Source organism: Crinia signifera, chromosome 1 (genome assembly GCF_055691185.1).
Source record: "Crinia signifera chromosome 1, ASM5569118v1, whole genome shotgun sequence".
Taxonomy (NCBI): domain Eukaryota; kingdom Metazoa; phylum Chordata; class Amphibia; order Anura; family Myobatrachidae; genus Crinia; species Crinia signifera.
Genome location: NC_139217.1, coordinates 114,100,061 through 114,114,118, shown reverse-complemented (window position 1 = coordinate 114,114,118; position 14,058 = coordinate 114,100,061). Strand labels below are relative to the sequence as shown.

At 45.2% G+C, this 14,058-nt stretch overlaps 1 protein-coding gene across 4 annotated transcripts in view; it reads right to left on the bottom strand.

Annotated features, from left to right (window-relative positions):
- TRIM2 (tripartite motif containing 2) overlaps positions 1–14,058 on the bottom strand; it is a 121,450-nt gene that overhangs the window by 55,601 nt on the left and 51,791 nt on the right. The window contains exon 1 of one of the 4 annotated variants that reach the window (XM_083171851.1): positions 7,849–8,369. The exons of 2 other annotated variants lie outside the window; for them this stretch is intronic. The gene's annotated coding sequence lies outside the window, so the exon portion shown is untranslated. Of the gene's footprint in view, positions 1–7,848; positions 8,370–14,058 lie in introns of those variants that run through there. One more of the 4 variants, XM_083171875.1, reaches the window with a different exon arrangement.

Here is a 14,058-nt window from a genome sequence, read left to right as displayed (position 1 = left end):
TGGATTACAAAAATATTGCTATTCAATTGCATCCATATGCTATTCCCAAACTATCAGATGAATTTTCCAGTCTGTGCAAATGTGGGCACATCTGACCCTTCCACAAATCTGCAACAAATACAGGCTGACCGAGGCCGGAGATGACATCACAGGCCCTTCCTTAAAATGCTTCGCCACAGCTCCCTTTTTCGGTCACTGACAGAAAATGGGCAATTACCACCCCCCAAACACTGGCTTCCTGTCAGTCAAATTGCGAGTGGATTGGGATTATATCCATTTGCTATTTCTGTCACTATTTTGGCTCACGCATGTGCAGTCATTCCATAAACGCTCAATATGTGAATTCACACATCAGTGATCAACTCTGAATAAGGCCCTAAATGCAATGTGTTACTGCACCAGCCCTATCTCTGCATAGGCACAATACAGCACGCCATTCTCCCTAAGGAGGGTGTGTGGGGGTCACAGCTGTCAAGCTGTCTCGACAGCCGTGACCCTGTCCCGTTCTTGGGACAGGCGGTATTCAATGTTGTGCCTGCCGCGGGACGAGAAATGGGCGTGGCCGCGAGAAATCGGGCCCAACTGCTTATGAAGTCGAGTTTGATCTGAATAGGGCCCTGCAGCCATCTCCCCTGATGGGAAATGGCTGCGGGAGAATGAATATCCCTCTAAATGTCATCACCAAACTAAAGGTCCATAAACACTGTGCGACTATGCCCAGAGTGTATGGACAGCGATGATTGCGTTCATCGCTGGGGGGGGAAGCCGTTCAGTGCATACACACTGAGAGGCTTTCCCTCTGCCGGGCGCTGACGACGGGGGGAGGACAGCTTTGTATAGCGCAGAGCTATGCAAAGCCGTCCTCAAAGCCGCTCATCTGCTGGTAATACCAGCAGATGAGCGGCTTTTCTGGCGGTGATGCAGGGGCGCGCAGCAGCACTCACCGCTCATTGCCGGGGCATACACACTGAGCGACTTTGAGATGAAAACCGCTCAAACATGCTGTTTTGAGCGACTTTCAGCTCAAAGTAGTCCAGTGTGTATGGGCCTTTAGTCTATGTGCAAATTCCCCATTACCACCCAGTTACGTCTATTCCATTGCAAGTGGAGCTGTGACTACAATGGGAATGAATCACCTCTACATTCCCTCTCCAATAGCAGAGTACATTCTACTCTACATACTGACTCATGCACAATGTGAATGTCACGCACCCAGACTACATCAGACAGGCACATACATTTACATGTAAATAAATGATTGGCTGTTTAAAAGATTTAAAAGGGGATGCTGTGTGTTGTACATTATAGCATGCCAGCTTTTACCAATGGAAAGTTACAGTTCACAAAAAGCAGCAGAGCCAACAGTAGAAATGTAACACAAGACTGTCTGTCTTCGCTGTAGAGTTCAGTCTCCTGCAATGGATAGCTCAGAGAGAGAAAGTACAATGCCTGCTAGTGCTACGGTTCACTGAGCACAGATGAAGGTAAAGCAGAGATTTGTATTCTCCGCATTGCCCTTGTGTGCTTTGTATTCATTTGCAGAGGGAAGGCCAGAATGGAGGCTATTAGTCATGGGAAGGCTGGAATCTGGCCTGATGTGTAAATCTACACTGAAGTCATCACGTAAGCCTTCCCAGACTCTACTACTATGAATTCAATTAGACTATTTCAACTCTGAGCTACAGAAAGTTAAATCAGTGAATGGGGTGGACACAGTATTATTTTAACAATTGAAATGTAAAAAATACCATCATCAACTGGGATGTCCACATTTAAAAAGAAAGGAAAGTTATAGGGTTAATTTTCTATGTGACTACCCAGCTCCCAGACAAATACAATAGATTGGGACACCGTTTTACTTGTGTGAGTTTTGTCCTTTGTATCAGGATGAAGCATTATATAAGTTATTATCTGAACAGCTATTATAACAGCCAGATCATGTGCAAACTAAAGGTCGCTGGTGACTGGTCAAACTGCTAGCCAATCCGGAGGAGGAGCAACAGAAACTGGAATAATAAAAGGGTATATCCCTTTTTTTTTTTATCAACTTCTGCATAGCTACCCACAAACTGACCCCATTTATACAATGAGCCTTAGTACTCAAAAGGGACAAATACAACCAGCAGCATATACTGTAGTACCCAGAGCCGAATTTCCCATTAGGCACGTGAGGCACCGGCCTGGGGGCGGCACATGTTTGGGGGCGGCACTTGGATGCCTGTGATAGTACTGTCAGCCCAAAATGTACCAATAACTGCAAAATATCCACTGTACTGTACTATATTCCATCTTAAATAGAGTGTAAATGGATAGGACAAGCAGATACTGCCCCTATAAACTGTCCTACTTAGTAAACATTATTGTTGTGCCTAGGGGCGCCCTCATCCCTAAATCCGCCCCTGGTAGTACCACGATTATAATACACAATCAATACAAATGTTGCATTATAATATATATTAGATGTACTGTACACCATTACAATAGATAGGGAAATCTGCCTAGAAAATTTGTATAATGTATACAGTGACATGCCCCAAATGAAGCAGCAGGTCGACCCTTACTAGCGTGTGTAAAGTTGCCCATACATGCTGCGGTCATTGCATGCGTTGCAAATTGCATGCGATGTAATGTGATTGGGACCTAGATCAAAAAGTATGTGCAGCACATACATTTTAAACTATGCGATGGGATGTGCGCATCACATCGCAGCTGCGAATCGCACCTTGTATGGGCACTTTCAGTCCTTTTTTTGGCGGAAACAAAAACATCTACACATTTTTACACAAGGGTTAATTTTTTTTTTTTTTTTAAAGGTAAAAACATGTTATTTTTCTACTTCTTGAAAATGAAACCTTTCCATATGCAGATGACATTGCTTCCAGCACTATAGCCAGCAATGTCACAGTCACAGCTAAGTATGAATCTGTACAGGAATGAGTAATGAGCATGGGTGTGGAATAGTCGAAGGTTGATAGGCGATACAAGAAAAAGGTCAACTTGGCCTAGGTCGACATTGACAAAAGGTCAACACAAGCAAAATGTCGACATGGAAATGGTCAACTCAGTAAAAGATCGAGATGAGTTTCATGTGGGGGTTTTTTGGGGGTTTTCATGGCTCACTGCGTCCCCTCACATGGATCACTGCTCTCGCCATATTTTCCATCTATACCCACTCCCCAAAATCATGAACAAGTGTCAACCATTGTCATGTTGACCGTTTGCTTGCGTCAGCCTTTTGTCAATGTCAACCTAGACCATGGCGACCATTTTCATGTATCGACCAATAGTGGCCGACCTATTGACTGTGGATACTATGAGCAAATACCTATATTGCTAGAGTTCAACTTCACATAGGATGTTGCCATGGGCAACCAATCGGAATCTACTTATTTATTTAGCACCTTCTAGAAGATAATAGATAGTATCTTATTGGTTGCCCATAGCAACATCCCATCTGAAATAGACCTCCCTTCTTAGTAAATTCCCCTCTAGATCACAGTATACCAACATAAATATTCTCAAAATTTCTGGCTTTGTAGATTGTTTGTAAAAAGAACAAGTAATAACATTTACTCCTCTATCAAGAAAAACCAAGAACATTTACAATTGTATATCACTGCCACTGCCTACGGAACATGCTACAGTATATATCCTGTGACAGCTCGGACAGATCCGTGTGCAGACCACAGGGAGAAATCACAATGTTTCACAGATTGCTTTTGCCACTGTCCACTCACATATAAAATAAATCTCTGCAAAAGAGTCACTAGATGAAGGATTACACAACTAATAGTATGAATCACTCAGACCCATCTGTTACACATGCTGGGTTCATCTACAGGTCCAACTCATCTAGTGAAAGTACGTCATTACTTTACATGCATCAATCTACTTCTACCCAACTGAACGGATAATAACATACATAGCCTTGTTACAGTGAGGAGACGAAAGACAATGCATAGCCCATCTATACTCCCTGCATGTCCTATCACAGCCGAATCTGTGTCCACACAAGTTTTGTTTGTGTTAAAAGGAATTGTGCGGGAGTAAACGGGACAGCGAGGGAGGGGAAAATAATATTTCCAACACTTTGCCATCCATGCTAAATCATGTTTCTAGTTATGCCCCTTTCCCACTGCAGGCTTTACACGGTAAAATGCCGTTTTTTTAGCCTTTTTAAATGGCTAGAGCTGCAGTGGGAAAGCTCCAGGTTGCTTTACACGGGTAACAAATACAGGTATTTGTTAACCGGGTAAAAAGCAGTGTTTTTACCGTGTAAGAGCCGTTTTTTTGGCAATGGGAAAGGGTTTTAAACAGTATTTAGAAATAATAATAAAGGTTAAGAACATGATTGGTGCATGTGATGTTTTTAATGACAGGCAAGGTTTACTAGAGAGTTTAAACGTGTTGCTTTGTGGTTTACACGGGTAAGTGTGAATGGGACAAAAACTGCTTTTAAACGTTATTTTAACGTTTAAAAGCTGCAGTGGGAAAGGGTCTTTGTGGCTATTACCCGGGTAAAGACACGTTTAAAAAAAAACGGGTCTTTACCCGGGTAGGCAGTGGGAAAGCAGCATTAAACTACAGTACAGTAGTTTAGATTTAGGCTTAGTGGGTAGCATTACTGTCTTACAGCACTAAGAGACAGACATAGGGTGGGATGCACTAAAGGAAAAATGCGGGCAAAAACCCCATTATCATTGTTTTTACCACTTTTTGGTATGCAGGAAAACCCGCACGCCAGGTTTCCGCTGTGGGGGTATCGCCGGCAAAAGCTGGCGAAGCCCCATAGAAGCCCATGGGTTTCTTATTGCTTCTCCTCCTGCTGTGCTGCCTGGACCAGTGACTTCCTCCTCCCTAGCTCCTTCTGGGTGCAGGGAGGAGGAGCGCGTAGTGCCTGCAGCCATCTGAGCAGGGGACTGTCGGGCAGACGAGGAGTAGGAGCCTGCTGCTTTGCAAAGGGCAGCACTTATCGCAAGAGCTGCCCTTTGCCATACTAATCATATATGATAGATCATAAGTTATTAATATCATCGCAGTAGCTGGCGGAGGGGGGCAGTAATGGGCTGCGGATGTTAGTGCATCCCACCCATAGCCAAATGCCATTTATATGCCCTCCTATATGCAGAGGTTTTCTCCGGATACTCTGGATTCCTCTCTCATTCACTCTCTATGCATGTGATTGGTTACAAAGATTGTACAGTGTGTATTCACCTTAAGTATCAGTGGCAGTTTTTACCTATGGCCTGCAGGACTGCAGCCCCCCCAGGTAAAATCCGCCACTGTGCTCTGACAAGTGAAGCCAGATGCAGTCTGCGAGACTGCACTGGCTTCACTGTGACTGGCAGTGACTTCCTTTTGGAAGTCTGACCTGCCAGTCACCCAAGGCAGACCTATTGGGAAATGTTCCCTCCCTCCGGAATGCCTCAGCCATAGATTAGGGGGTCTGCGCATGCGCAGTACCGAGGCCAATACTGCACATGCGCGGGCCCGATGCCCGATGTAATCTGCAGTGTACAGGTGCCGGGACCAGGATTTAGCTTCTATGGGCTGTTGTCGAAGTAGCCCATAGAAGCTGGGGGCCAGTGCATGCACAGTACCGAGAACAATACTGCACATAAGATGGTCTTGTGACCACTGTGGGAACAGCAGCAGAAGGAAATGGGGCAGTGTGGACCAAAAGCAGCAGGAAGGGGGGGGGGGGGGGGGGGGGAGGGAGGCGACATCGCAGCCAGCCCCCCTCCTACATGGAGGTAGGAGCTGACACTGGTAAGTATGTTCTGTACCATTCTCTGTAAAGTGCTGCAGAATAAGTGTGCATTATATAAACACATACCACACAATATTATTATCAAGGAGGTCGGGAACATTCCTAAAGAGAAGCATTGCCTCTGAAAATGGGACATGGCTTCAAGGGAATGTCCATGACTGTGAGCCAGCCTCCCGCTTCAGTCACTATGGGTTCATGGCCAGTGCTGGTACAGCCCCCAGTCACTCTGCTCATGTGCATAGACACTGTATGCATGCACAAATTGACTTTTAACCCCCCCCCCCCCCCCCCCAAGACAGTTGGAAGGTATTATAACATTTATCTGGTTAAATAGTATAGACATTAGTGAACGTGATTCTTCTATGCTCCTAGCCATATAATCCTTCATATCCTGCCTCCCTTCTCTTACATGAATCTTAACAAAAACTGTTTGGGGAAACCATGGACAGGGATAATAAAAATAGAAGGCCCTTGGACAATAATGGGCAAGGAATGGTCTTTGGTATGTGGGACAAAATACAGATGTGGGAATGATTTGTACAGATCTGGTCAGATGCCAGGTGGAATGTCCAGGTCGCATGAGATCCCGTATTGTGACCATAGCCCAGGGATGGGGAACCTCCAGAGGTTGTTGAACTACACATCCCAGCATGCCCTGCAACAGTTTTAGTATGGCCAAATAGCAACAAAAACTGTTGCAGGGCAGGCTGGGATGTGCAGTTCAACAACAGCTGGAGGGACAAAGGTTCCCCATCCCTGCCATAGCCACATATACACAGTGTCAAATCCACAAACATATTCAAAATGATCTTGATAACATTTTTATTGTGAAAGGATTGTTTTCGCGGTACGCACATTGCAATGATCGGCCAATTTAATAAATAAGATAATTTAATCAGCACATGTGCAACCAGGCCTGCTTTGCTACAATCAATAAACACTATTTATATCAACCTCAAATAAATTACAATATCACATTTCAAACACACATAATAAACCTAATAAAGTACTAAAATCATGGACTTTCATCAGCATGTAATAAATGGCAGTGGATGTATAATCTATTATTATAATACACATCTGTAACCAAAGTAGTCTGTAAATGACAGTGACTCAGGCTAAGTAAAAGCCAATACCATTTATCCTACAGTGCTATGCATGGTCATACTTCAGTAGTGCTCCACATCCACCCCCAGTCAGCATTAGAGGCTTGAATTGGGGGATGGGAGGTCACAATATATACGGTTTTTAAATAAATTATTTATCGCAAATATATTACTGTTTAGCAGAGATGGGGCCTGCAATTAAAAACAGTAGCATAAAAACCAATGCAAGCAGCCAGGCCTAATTTCCATCTCATAAAATAAAAAATTACCTCATAAAGCAGGAACATGGTTACACAGTATCAAATGATCTTAAAAAACAATATTAAACAATCCAAATCCCTACACCAGATGAGCAATTGGTAATTACGAGGACAATTGTGTACAGTAGGCCTGAACAGCACGAGAATTTCTGCCCATGTATAATTTTGTCTAAAAATGACTACGAATGCAATATAAACATCAATACTAAACACATTATACAATACAACTAGAACATGAAATAACCTAAGAAATTCCACCGGCTTCTCACAGAATGTAGCGGAGCTGCCAAGAGATTGTAATTGTGTTCTGCCACCTGCTTCTTCCCACCCAGGCTCATCACAGAGACAGGCTACCAAGGTCAGGGGGCTGCTACCTCCATTCATCCATAAGCTGTTGTGCACAGGGCGGTTTCCAAGAGTCCCCTGTGCATCCATGCTCAAGACAATTAAGAGAAGGAGGGGGTGATAATCACTTATGAATACAGATTATGTTGTTTTTTCCTACTGCATAATAAATATACCATTTTACAACAAAGATTCATTCATTAGTGAAACAGCATCATTCAGGTCTACGTTGTGTGCGAAGGTCTTCTGGCTAAGGTGTCTGATTACAAGACCTGCATCTGCATCCTGCTATCAGAGCAGCCACACAGGTGAACATGTAGAACAGAAGAATACCACAATGCTGTATAACAGCCAATGCACTACGTACCCATCGTCGTGGACAAATAGTAGAGTCAGCAATCAGCCAGAGCAGGAATCCTGTTGTAGGTGTGAGGCATGAAAAATCCCAGTGGATCAAGCATAACTATTGTTGCTACAAGAGATTTTCAGACACAGAGCAGGGAGAGGCAGGGAGGGAAGTCACAGCATCCATGCCATTGCCACAGAGCTTGCAACCAGGAGCTGAAGCTGGATTTCTGGTAGAGCAGTGACGTACAAAGAAATAAAGCAGAATAAAGGCAGCAGATTCTACGTCACCAGATGAGGAAGAATATACAATTCTGGGTCATCGATTATTTTGGATTCCCCGATTGGATTCAAGGCCATCAATCATTAATTCAGTGCATCTTTTTCCTCCGTGAGCTGGTACTGAAAGACTGCAGCAAGCAAGGCAAAGCATTGTGGGATTGGGATGCAGCAGTGAGCTGAGAAGAGATTCGTTGTTAGGGTTTTTTTTCCCACCCTTACAGCATCAATCAGCTGTTTGAGGGATGAGTGGGCCAGCGCCAGAGAGGAGGGGGCTCACCAGCTATTACAGGGTTAGAGGAATGAGCTGAGTCAAGAGACAATAACCGCACATGTCCATGCAAAAGGGAGGAAAGAGGATTTTTAGGAATTGCTGGCACACCATTTTACACACACACACACACACACACACACACACACACACACACACACACACACCTACCTTCATATCTTGTCATTCATTCCTTAATTAAAATGTGCTTACTGTGTTCTTATTATTCTTTACTACACCCTCTTTTACCACAGTTAGAACAATGGTGGGGATCTATCATTGTATTCCACGCCATATCTAATTAATGATAATTATTTACATAAATGCAAGGGGCTGTGACTTCAGCCTACAGTCTCTCAGTTATTTCTCTTTTTTTTATTATTTTAACTTTTTTTTCCCCCCATTTCTCAGTTGCTTCTCTTGCTTTGGCACAGGAGAAGCACCAGACCAAACGTTCCAGATGTAGGTAGCTGAAAACTGGGCACAGTGTAAATAATATAACGGCATACCACACCTGCATGTGCTCTAACATAACGTGCCCACTGTCTATTAAACAAGCACATTTGTAGGCACCTGTGGCTCAGACCTAGAGGCCTTCGATATATCACTTAAACAGACCTACATAAATAATGAAACCCAGAACTATTATTATGTATATTTTTTTGGCACTTGTTTCCTAGCACGGCCACACCGATTTGCATTGGGGTGGTTGTGTCGGAAAAATTGCGTCGGTCGCATCGCATGCGATGCGACCGACCTGATTTTTACATTCACTCAAATGTGAATAGGGTCCCTGGGACCCTATTTTACATTGGATTCAATGTAAAATATTCCCCAGACCCCCAATTTTACCCCCTCAACGCCGCCACCCCACGATTGACGCCAACCCGAAGTGTGGCGAGCGCAGCGATGCGCGTCCTCCAACCTTTTCATACCCCTACTATCCACGTCGGCGTGGAGTTGAGAATATAAAGTGTGGCGAGCGCAGCGAGCCCGAAGCGTGGCGAGCCCCGCGAGGAGACGCGTATAACTTCACAGGTATACGCGTCCGCTCGCCACACTTTATATTCTCAACTCCACACTGATGTGGATAGTAGGGGTATGAAAAGGTTGGAGGACGCGCACCGCCGCCGCTCGCCACGCTTCGGGTTGGCGTCAATCGTGGGGTGACGACGGGGCCATATACAATGTGAAATGGGTCATATTGGCTCATTTCACATTGTTTCCTATGTGAGATGGACTTAATCAAGTCCATCTCATCTTGTGCCATTATAATGGCACAAGACCGACGCGATGCTCCCGATTTCAATGTTAAAAAATATTTTAACATTGAAGCCTATGGCAAAATCGGGGGCATGCCCCCGATTTTGCCTTTGACGGTAAAATGGACCTGATTTCAAAGGAAATCGGGTCCATCGCGGGCATCGTGTACCTTAACTTTAAGGTACACGATGCCCGTGATTGTGGCCGTTCTAGGAAACAAGTACCATTTTTTTAAATCTAAAATTCATTATTTAAAAATTTGTGTGGTTGTTTTTTTGGGGGAATTCAGCCCAGGAGTCAAAAAGTGTATCTGGACAACACATATTTATTTCATTGTTATGTATACACTAGAACAGGTATCCTGTCACTACATAGTGTACATGGGACAAACAGCTTTACAGCCCAAGACTCAAGACTGAGGTCAGCATACTGCCATAGCAGTTCACTGCCTCCTCTCTTCTCTCTTCTGCTAATGCCCCCCGCACGGCTGAGAATGGATGATTTACATAATCATCCTTTCGCAGGCAGGGAGAAGTCATTCGATGGTCGCCAACCATCGAATGATTTCTCCCATGCACGCAGTTCAGAGTGACCTATACAGTCATTCTAAACTGTGGGCGCCCTGTGCAAGGACAGGGCGGGCAGCTGACATCCGGTGAGGTCAGCTGCTCGCCCCCCCGCATGTCCGTCACGGCCTCATTAGCCTGGGAACGCCCATGGAACGCTGGGTGTTCCCATATGCTAATGGTGTTGCCCGGTGCTCCCCGCCCTTCTCCACCCCCTCGGCGTGCACCCGATGTACCGAAAGTTTGTCGTGGGTGCACACACCCTGTGTCTGCACATGCGCAGAAACGCACCTGCGCATGCGCAGACACTAAACATCGGTCCTCCATGCGAATGCACGGAGGACCGAATGAATCAAAATAAGGCCCAATATCCATTCTCTTTTAGTGTCCTGCTTGTCCCAATCTGCCCAGGAGTGGGGAAACATAACCCATTCGCATTGCGGATGGATCATGCAGTAAATGACTGCCCCATGCATCTAACAGTGGTGCATGCAGCAGTGAGTGTAAAGGTGATTGTGATCAACTGCAAAAGACAAATGCAAAAAAAAACAGGATGCAAAAGGGACCGCTTTACACTTTTAAGCACAAGGACACCCAAAAGTTGGGCCACACTCCTTCAGTAATGTGTACATTCCACCTTAATGCCATTGTGCATCCTGCCTTCCTTTGGGTATGGGTCATTAGGTCAACACACCTAAGATCAATGGGGTCAAAAGATCAACACATGCATTAGGTCAACATTGGGAAGGTTGACAGTCAAAATGTCGACGTGGGGTTTTCATAGGTTTTTGTACTCAAATGAACACGTATAGGTGCAATGCGTCCGTTCGTCATGCTAAGGGGACATTGCTTCACTACGCTCGGCACACAAAAGTTCTATTCTACATGAAGGAAAAGTGTGAAATTGCAGTGTATACCGAAACATTGCCACACTGCTCAATAGCTGTCATGGGAGAACATTTATAAATGCAGACTCATTGTAAAAGCTAGAGCATAGAGATGGTCTTATTACTTATTCATAAATCCTCCACTTACTGACTGCTCTTCTAAGGCGTTGGACAAGCAGTCATCATTTTACTGAGCAAAATGCATGAATGAAACAAAACCACACATCTACAGCAGAGTATAATCCAGGTGTTAGAGAAATAGTGAAAGGCAATTTGAGATGACAGCAACGCCATACTCCGTCAGCCACTCAGATTCCTGGATGCTTATGATGCGCACACATCTGACAGATTTGCCAAATTATACTAGCTACCGGACAAGTTGTGTAGCTAAATGTTGTTCTTCAAACATCTGATTAAGAGCGAATACACTACACGATTATTTAGCCGTGAAGATGCGATTGTTAATTTATATACAAATACCCACAGAGGTGATGATTTAACATGGACAAAGATGGCCAGAAGTCTATACACACTATTTTCTGCCCAATAATTTACAGTGGGGTCCAACAAGGTTATGAGGCACTCCTTGGGTGTGGATCTCCATTCTCCCTTATTGTGAGGCCACAACAAGCCATGAGTGGGGGTCCTGACATCGCTATTTTAAAAGTTGGTAGGTATGCATTTATATTAAGCAAGAAGTGTACAATGCAATTTCAATTCATTGACATAATACACATGATCAGATCTAGCAACAGAAGATACCAATATCTCTTTCAGATCAAAATGCCCGGTCCGACTAGAGATTCTGAACGGGGGTCCAACTCAACCTTTTTAAACACAAGCCACTGGACCCAGGTTTTCCTTGTCCAGTCTTTCCTCACTGGACCCGGGTAATCAGTGACCCAGTTCTATCTGGTTTACCAGGGGCCCATTGGGAACTAAAAGTGGCCCTGGAAAAATTTCTACATGTGGCACCAAATCAAATGTGAAGGCGGAACCAACATCAAAAACACATTACTACACCTGTGTGTAAGCAGTTGGTTTCAACCTCTAAGCTGCGGAGACAAACCACAAACCTCCACATTTCAAATAATACCCCTCCACCCACACACCCACACACACAAGGCCGGCCATCAGATGTGGAAAAGTGTCCCGGGCCCTTCCTCTCTGAAGAGAGAGAGGGGCCCAGGCCACTCTGCCCGCCTGACCACTAGTCCAGTGTTGGAACTCCCGCTGTTGTAAGCTGCACTGATTCCCCGCTCATGAGATCTGCACAGCAGGGACCCAGCGCAGTGCATATTGAATGAGCGGGTTCCTGCCCATGCATATGTAATGAGTGTGGTCCTGGCACAGTGCATATTGAATGAGTGGGTCCCCAGCCGTGCATATCTAATGAGCAGGGACAAATGCGGCTCATTTAATATGCACTGCACCGTGTCCCCACTCATTACATATGCACGAACAGTGACCCACTCAGGCAGCAGTGATGGGGAGCCATTGGGAGACGCTGCAGCCTAGTACACTGGCTGCCGCTCACACACAGCTGCAGGACACAGAGCTGGTGGAGACAGGTGCTGGAGGAGCTTTTGCACCTCTAGTGTCTGACAGGGGAGGGGAGAGCAGAGCACACAGTGCTACCCGGATGTGCAGATTCCGGGAACCCTGGAGCGCAGTACGCACCTCTGTGCAATTAGAAAGTCATTATCCCTGACAATGTGCATATATTCCCCCAACGACCATGTATCTACTCCATGGCAAAGACCATGTAACTCCCCCATGGCAACGAGCATTTAAATCGCCCCCTACCTTGGCAACATGCCTTCCAACATGACCCTCTCCAATAGCGACACATTGCTCTTCTCCTGGACTTTCTTCTTAATGTATGATTACCTTCAGCTGTGTTGAACATGTTAATTGATAACAAAGGCGCTTCAACACAGGTGATGGCAATCACACATTAAGAGTAAAGTGCAGGAGCAGAGTAATGTTGGGAGTTATGTCGCAAGGAGCATGTAACCCCCTTGGCAACGGTGTGTGGTATAATGTGTAATAGGTGTTACTGTATGTTGTATCATATGTAATAGGCATTACGGTGTGTGGCATAATATGTATTGGGCATTACAGCGGGTGGCGCAATATGTAATGGGCATTGCTGTGTGTGACAATGTGTAATGGGCATTATGGTGTGCGTAATCCTGGTGCAGTGTCTAAGGGGCTCCACCAGGCTGTAAAAATATTGTGCAACAGTGCAGGCTCAGCAAGGCTGTAACCATTGGTGCAAGTAAGGGGGTATGGCATACCTTTAAAAAATGTGTGGCAGGTTTTGTGCCCCCCTCCTTCCCCTGCTGTCATTTAGTTTATTTGTTAAAAATCAAATTGATTGTGCCATCCGAGAGGCACCGACAAGAGGGGTGTGGACAAAATATCTGACTAAAAAAATGTGTAACAATAGGGGAGGAAGGGGGGCCCTGCCTATTCTGTCAGTCCCGCACCCCACAATTTCTGGGGGCAGCCCTGCACACACAAACACACTAAGGGGCCAATTTATCACCATCCACATCTTCAGGTGCGGATGTGCAGTGATAATATCCACCACACTCTCAATGCGATAATTTCCTACATTTCATGGATTCAGCCCTTTAACAAGCACACTTGGTGCCCCTCCTTTATGCGAGTGGGTACAAATTTTGTGCACTTGAAAACTACAGACATCTCCGGAGTCCATAGTAGACAGTAAAGGGACACTGCAGGGCACTGCTGATCATACTCACCACCCGGGGATTGGCTCCTGCGCTCGTTCTGTGACCCCTGGTGATGTAATATGAGCTGCCACTTTGCAGTGTCACCTTTACTCACCAGGAATTACAGAGTAGCAGGGAACCCTAAAGTTCTGCTGCCCTTATCAGAGCAGCTTCACCGGACCCTTTTTTTTTTTACAGTGTTCAGCTTGTCTGTTCATCCAACAC